An 8,271-nucleotide genomic window follows, 5' to 3' on the forward strand; every position below is an offset into this window, starting at 1 on the left:
AGCATGTTCCCAGAAAGCTGCAACAGGGACTTGTCCTTGCCAATGTGGTGCCCTAACCAAAATTTTCAATGGCAGGCCCTTCTATCGACGAATTACGTGTATGTCACATTTTTATTGCATTTCCTCGATAAGGTAATGACAGAGATGTTCGCTCGGACAGTTGAACAAAGGCTCGAACGTAGGAACAGATCGACTTTCACTGACGGCAGGAGGCGCAGTTTTCTAAGAAGCCACTCTGTGCGCGCTTCTCAACTGACACCTGACCTCTGCAGCCTCTGCCAGCTTTTTATCGATCGTGTATGCAAATTAAAAGTGATATATCAGAAAAACACTCCCTTCTTCATTTACATGTCACGCCTCTCAGCCCAGCCCACCGATACGCCCCTCAGTGGGCACCCGGAGGCCAAAACATCTCTCGGTACAAACAATGGATACCTTGTTAATTCAATGGGTAGATTTCGCATGAATTGAGACACCGTTACAAACTCAAGGACATCTTATCGTGCTGACGACCCGAAATTGAACCTTCCTGTCTGTACTATCAGTTAACAAGGCCTCAGCTCCATTCAGCTCAAGCATACAACAAAATGAAACTTTAAACATGATAACTTTGAGTTTGTCTATACTCTATCAGGTAATGTCACATCATTGAATATGTAATATGGACCATTTTATTAATTTCATGACTGGCTTGTTATGCAAGGGAGTTGCTGTTGCGGTGCCTAATTCAATACACCAAAAGGAGCAACAACTTGACATCTCATTCTGCCATTTTCCCTCTTTTTTTTCTTTCCTCCTCTTTTTTCTTCCCAGTGCTCTGGACAATTTCAGTAACTTTCACATGTTTCCAAAGTTTCATACCCTGAAGAAATGGTCAATACTTTTTCAATAGGTTGCACAAAATTAAATCATCTGGATCCAGATACATTTTTAGCTAGGCTATATCTACGTGTACTTAAAATGTATCTGGACCCAGATGATTTTAATTTGGGCTTCCACTTAAAAATAAATGTGTCCCTCCCTCTTAGGACATCGAGCAGTTTACCAATCAGCCAGAGAGGGAGTATTTGCCATTCATGAATGTGTGGCAGGCATCAAATTCAAAATAAGTGAGTCTTCGAAAACCACAACAACAACAAAAATCATCAAGCTTATCAGTTGGAACAATAAATACCAGGTCTTTGTTTTGTATTCAATTGAATATCGGTGGGAATGTACTTGCAAATCATTCTGTTCTATTTTTGTTTGTTTTATACAATGTCCCTCTTCACTGGAATTGCTGTTTGTGTAAATATCTTGCACTTTCTATGATAAACACCTGTGCTTTGTTTTTAAGGTCCTCATTTTTGTTCGCTCCTTTTTGACATTTTCTCATTCAATCATATAACATATAATATATAACCTGCTCAGTTTAGAGAGCCAAGTGGTTTCAAATATTTGAAAATACGGATGGATGGATATCATATAACATATAATATATAACCTGCTCAGTTAAGAGAGCCAAGTGTGTGGTTTCAAATATTTGAAAATACGGATGGATGGATGGATTTTTTTGTTTAAGGTAATGTAGTGGGAATACGATTTGTTTCAAAAGCTATGCTTGTTTTTACCTACCAAAAGTAAGGCACACTAGGTCATTGAAACCATGCTTGAACACACTTCATGCCAAAAGTCTAATTCAGATTCACAATCAAATTCATTGGCCAAGTATGCAAGAAACACATAAGGAATTTACGAATCAAATTCATTGGCCAAGTATGTAGGTAACACATAAGGAATTTACTTCCCAGTTACAACCGTTCAGAGGAACATAAACAAGACAGCAATAACCAATGTGGGGGAGACAGAACAAGAAGCCTGGCGGGTCGCTGTTAAGCGCCCCGATATCTTAGATGTGAAAGGAAAACAGCCGGAAGAAGAAGTAAAAAAAACAAGAGACTCCAACTATTCTCCTTAAATTGGAGAACAGGGTTCCCACTCTTCCACTTGCTTTTTATTTATGGACCTTTTAAGGACATGTGAGGTCTAATTTTGCCATTTTTTGAAGGACTTTTTCTCCATTCAGCATTCAGCAGGATTCACGGTGGATTTAATGCCCGCTCAGCAATATGCGGGCTGAACAGAAAGCCACATATCACTGAGCTGGTGTTTAAATCATTGCTGCCAAAGGAAGGGCACATCTTTATTTTTAGGGGCAATCAGCTCACCCTTTATTTGACATACTGTATGTCAAATTTTCATTTTCAAATGAAAACCTTGAATTCATTCTCAAATAAAGTACAAGAAGAAAACTGTAAATTTAGAAAATATAAAACTTCAATTTATTTTCGAATAAAAATACATTTTTAAGAATTTGTATTGATTTTAGATTAATTAATTAATTAGATTAAGAATATAATTTCACAGCTTCTTTTTTTATGGGTTTTTATGAACTTTAAGGACCCATGGGAACCCGGGAGGATAGTTTGAGCCAGAGAAAAAAAAGCTCAGCACATGGAGCATACATTTAAAAACACAGTCCAACAATTCTCAAGGCTTCACTTGGAATTAACTGGGTGGGGGAGGGAGGGGAGCAAGATGGGGAGTGCGTCACAATTTGTGAAACAAGCTGCACACAGTAGGTGTGCTCAAGTCTCTCCAGCTTTGGGGAGCGGGTGAAGTGAATAGGAATCCAGCGAGGACTTATTTTAGACCAATGTGAATGGGTGGGGCAGCACAGAGAACAGCCATTGCGCCAAAATAGAAGTGGCCCGGTGAAAACCATCTCTATAGTCAAGTGGTCATCCTGGAAATTGACAAAACCAAACCCTGTGCTGAACTAATGACAGCGGTTCGTAGCAGTGGACACAGAGGTAATCTAAAAGCGCCTCCCATTTCATAAGGTTTTGTTTGTTTGCTCTTTTTACCTGTTGCACCCTCCAGCTCAAGCCCTGTCTGCTGTCAAGTTTGATGGAGCATCTTTTTGAGGACTTACGGTGTGAAATTGACAATGAAGATTACCTCAAACAAACAAAGTGACATGACCTGATCCAACAAAAGCATGGCAAGCCGTCAACATGGCGACGAGGGAAATAGAGCATCTCTACTTCAAAGGAATCTTCGAGATTTAACACCCCAACATTCAAGTCATCATCCACTTTACATCCAAATCAATGGCCAGTATAAACTGTTTGTACCCTGGGGCTGTACAAAAGCTCGAAAGCGTAGTCTATCTCTTGCTTCAAAACATGTCGCGCGGTACATGTCAACAGAACGTAGCTAACAAAGTCGAGAATGACCGATGGGCTGTGTGCGAGTGAAAGAAATGAACGTCAGCAAACGAAGGTTGATTCTTAAACAATTTACATTTAAACAAGATAATGTTAAACTGTTCAAGATTGAGTGCTCAATGAGAAGACCACGCTGGTGCTTTCGGACCCAATGAGTTTCATTTGAGGTTGGGCGTTTTAACCACGAGAGTTGTGGGAACGTTGACTAGCCTTTTTGTCCTTGTGGAAAAATACAATTGAACTTTGGTGATAACTTATCCATTCCAACCAAGTGTATCACTATAAATTTAATGCTACTAATAATTTATCATTTATATCAGGAGACCCAAAGATGTTTAACATAAATTTGTCCGGGTAACATGTTTTCCTGTAGCACTGACTTAGAGTTCTATTTCTAAGGGCTGCACATACAGTATATTCACAATTGTGACACGATGTCTTTTTCTCCTTGATAAAATGGTTGAAAGGAAAAGAAACAGTGTGAGCAGGGGTGTCCAACCTTTTTTGACCAAAGATCGACTTTTCAAGCAACCGACCTCCCGCGATCGACCGTTACCACACACGCGCTCACTGACACATGTACGCCATGATAAGCAACAGCCATAACGACCCACAACACGAACGAAACAGAACAATAAAATAGATACAAGAGCTTGTGAGTTTGTAAAAAGGAATAAATGCCTACCTTAGTCGAGACCTGACGCGGTGGCATGGAATGCACTTTGGCAGCGTCTTCAGTGCAACAACGTCACTATCATAGCTCACGTGTACCGTTTTAAAAAAGCTTCTCCGGGCTCTCCAAATTCCCATTCTTTGCCAGTGCCATCAGTGAATTGCACATGAAACAAACTTTGAATGAGAATAATAAAAAATAAAGCAGATATATGGCAACAGATCTGATCGCAAGCTGCAAGTGCAGATTGCTGAGCGCAAACAACTTCAGGTGATGCAGGTCACGCGCCGCCATAGGTTAAAGGTGACCTGCTTTGTTATATTATTTTATTTTTATTTTTTTGTGCTAGTGAAACTGAGAGGATGCTTAGGGTGCAGTGTGCACTAACACAAAAATATAGAATATTAATAACACGCACACAGACACGCATCTTTTTTTTTTTTTTTTATCCATTTCCCCCTAGATCCCGCGCGATTGACTTGGGACCAGTTCACGGGCTACCAGTCGATCGCGATCGACTGGTTGGGCACCCCTGAGTGAGACTGTGTGTCGCAAATATATGGGCTTTAGACCACAAATCCTCCCAAAAGTAAACATTTGTCCAAGGTCATCATTTCCATTTCTGGTGGAGATACAGTAAACCAATTCTTAATGAGGCAAAAGGATGCAAGGCCAAGGCAATATTTAATGAACAAAACAAACAAAACCAAACATATATGAATATGTGTATGTGTATATACTGTATACATAAAATTCTACTCCAGTGATTGTCTACACATATAAGTTTAGAATATTGGATCTTTTTTTAAAAGTAGCAAGCTACACACGTTCACTGGCTATAGAAGTGACCTTAGAAATTGAATTCAAAAATTGTCTGTGGAAGTTAGCTAGGAGGAAATACTGTACAGTACCTACAAAATACGGTCTCATGACAAAATGGTTATATTTCATGCAAACATGCTGTGCCAAATGGCTAAAATGTGTGAGCATTTGAAACCATTTTTGATTGACAGGGTGACATTCATGCTCATTGACATGCCATGAGTTACGATGCAGGTGGAAACAAGTTTTATTTTCAAAGACGCATTTAGTGCCAATAATCCTAAACTCCAAATTGACCAGCATAATTTGATCCATTCCTTGATTTTAATTGACTCGGTACACATGTATGAAAACTCACTGGTCAATTAAATACTTATAAATAATGTATAGTTGTATTTTTGGGGCTTTACGTCTATTTACTCTGGCACTTTTTTTTTTTGGTCAATTTATAGCTTTAAGAGGTTCAACTGAAACAAATTAATTTCAGTTATTTGGGGGTTAGAATTCTTTCAATATGTATTCACATTTCAATTGCTCGATTCAACGGTTTTTTTTGTTTTTTTTTAATGTGCGTCAAACTTCATTGCAGATGCGTGTGGGCATGACTTTCCAGTCATGTAAATGATTCAATCAAGTTCATCTCACAAAACGAGCATTTTTAAAGCAGGATAAAGCAATGGTAAAATCAACTCCATTGAATCTTTTCCACATGCCCCTGTTTTGTCTTTGTGTATCACAACCCATAACAATTTTCATTCTCCTCGATGCACCTCGATGTCCAAGTGGCCTGTCTTTGTTCAACCAGATTTCAAGGAAACGTTCCCCAAATTTGGGAAAAACAATTTCATGCCGAAAGCAGTTAAGCTCCTCACCACGCAAAAGCAAAACAAAGATTTATTAGATGATCTATATATTTTTTTTTCTTTTACATTTTTTTAAGAAAGGGAATATGCTCATAAGTGGCAGTACTTATATTTTTTGACGCACGGAAAGACAATAACAAGATGTAATTTTTACACTTTTCATCGACAAAAGATTTGTTTTTAAGTGTGTTTGCTCTGTTGGATAGAACACAGATTGATATTTTTCACTCAATGGAATCTGACGTGTAAAGATGATTTCAGCCCGCAAGTGGTTTTCAATATTGGTAGCATATGTCACATTCACGGCTGAAAATAAACAATTTGTATTTTGGCCGAATTCTTCAACAATAATTGGCCGGGTTTGATGATATTCTCAGAATCCATTAGGTTATCCTTCTATTATGTATTACAACTACTAATTTGAGGGAAACATCTACCAACTGCTTAAACTATGCAAATGATTAAAAAAAGAGTGTGTGTGTGTGTGTGTGTGTGTGTGTGTGTGTGTGTGTGTGTGTGTGTGTGTGTGTGTGTGTGTGTGAGAGAGAGAGAGAGAGAGAAAGACACAATATGCTTGCTTTCAGAAAATTTTGCAATAAAGTGAATGTATTCAAATATCTTCTTTTCCAGATGCTTTAGAACTCATCACGGTATTTTGTATGAGAAAATATTGTTTGGAATGAATATACCGTATATATATATATGTATGCTCTTGAACTCCACTTGCTTATGAGGTATTTCACTGCCAATACACTTGAGACTACTGAGGTGAAACCTGCTTCTCATCAATAAGCGCACTCATTATGATGATGATGATGCTCTTCAGTCTTGCTGTATGTCCAAATAAAAGGTAAAACAAAATGATTTTGTCTTTCATGCTTAAACTTCGACAATGCAAACCTTTACATGCCCACAAAAAATATGGCTACCATAGATAGACAGGTGCTGAAAAAAAATCCACCTCACAGTTTAGAGGTTTTCTGAAAACAGACTCATCCCCACAGGCGGGCCCAAGGGGACTCCTGGCCGCCCACTAAAATGCTTGTGAATATGGCATCTTAACAAACCGCTTCCTTCACTTTGTCACATAAAGACTGTTGATTTGGAGCGGCAGTGCTGCGCAACTGCATAATCATAATTGGGCCCCACATGAATTTAATGTGCGCCTTGTGTGTGTGTGTGTGTGTGTGTGTAACTAATAGCCTTCAGTTAAGTGAAACGACAGAGGTTGGTCACCAGGAACCATAGTTCTACTTTCCGCAATTAATAATAATAAGAAGAAGAATACATTTTATTTATAAGCGCATTTCAAAATACCCAAGGACACTTGACAATCAAAAGAGCAATAAAACCACAGATAAAATTATAAATAATAAAAGCGATGAGTTTAAACTGTATATGCAATTTTAAATAGGTGAGTTTTGAGATGAGTTTTGAATATAGGAAGAGAGTCAATATTCCGGATGTCAGGTGGGAGTGAGTTCTAGAGTTTGGGGGCAGAGCGGCTGAAAGCTCTGCACCCCATCGTGCTGAGACGGGCAGGGGGTACACAGAGGTGGAGGGAGGCTGAGGACCTAAGGGAACGAGAGGGAACGGAAATTTGAAGAAGGTCCGACAGATGGGGGGGCAAGGTTATGGATGGCTTTGTATATGAAGAGGAGTATTTTGAAGTTGATCCTCAGTTTGACAGGGAGCCAGTGCAGCTGTTGGAGGATAGGGGTGATGTGATGGAAGGAGGGGGTTCCAGTGATGATACGGGCCGAAGAATTCTGGACCAATTGAAGTTTATGGAGGAATTTGTTGTGGACACCGAAGAGAAGTGAGTTGCAATAGTCAATACGGGAGGTGACGAGACTGTGGACAAGGATGGCAGTGGAGTGAGGGGTGACAGAGGGACGGAGACGGTTGATATTACGTAGGTGGAAATATGCGGACCTGGTTATGTTATTAATATGAGAGTGGAACGATAGTGAGCTATCGAGGATGACACCCAGGCTCTTGACCTGAAGGGAGGGGGACACAGTGGAGTTATCAATAGTGAGAGAAAAACTGTTGGTTTTGTGTAGGGTGGATTTGGTACCGACAAGGAGGAGTTCTGTTTTGTCACTGTTAAGTTTGAGGAAGTTATGTGTGAACCAAGATTTAATTTCTGAAAGGCAGTGTGAGAGGGAGGAGGGTGGGAATTGCACGCTTGGCAGCTACATGTTAGGGGGACATCCCAGTTTATGGTGAAAATTCAACTTCACGATTGAAGTTACTGTAAAGTAAAGCACGCCTGTCATTCCAGTTGACAACCTGCATGTAAAAAGAGGATGGATGCAATTTCACAATTGGTCAACATGATTTAAAACAAAACTCTTGTCCAATACAAATTGTTCAACTTCAAGAAATATCGAAACATCTCCACATACAAAATTAAAAACAAAAATATGACACAAAATATAAGCTGAAAATACAAAATACAATACAAAATACATGTCCCACACCCTTTTTTATAATAGTAACAATATTATAAATACAGTGATAAGACCCCTTATGATGAGTACAATTAATGGATCTCAATTTCCCTTGCCCGGACGCGGGTCACCGGGGCCCCCCTCTGGAGCCAGGCCTGGAGGCGGGGCTCGTTAGCGAGCGCCTGGTG

General features: G+C 39.5%; 1 protein-coding gene across 18 annotated transcripts in view; it reads left to right on the forward strand.

Annotated features, from left to right (window-relative positions):
• plekha6 (pleckstrin homology domain containing, family A member 6) overlaps nt 1-3,006 on the forward strand; it is an 87,995-nt gene extending 84,989 nt beyond the window's left edge. For all 18 annotated transcript variants that reach the window (XM_019879314.1, XM_019879372.1, XM_019879320.1 and 15 more), the window contains one exon: nt 2,923-3,006. The gene's annotated coding sequence lies outside the window, so the exon portion shown is untranslated. The remainder of the gene's footprint in view (nt 1-2,922) is intronic.
• Nucleotides 3,007-8,271: the final 5,265 nt, after the last annotated feature.

The sequence above is a fragment of the Hippocampus comes genome, unplaced genomic scaffold (assembly GCF_001891065.2).
Source record: "Hippocampus comes isolate QL1 unplaced genomic scaffold, H_comes_QL1_v1.1 scaffold205, whole genome shotgun sequence".
Classification (NCBI taxonomy): Eukaryota; Metazoa; Chordata; class Actinopteri; order Syngnathiformes; family Syngnathidae; genus Hippocampus; species Hippocampus comes.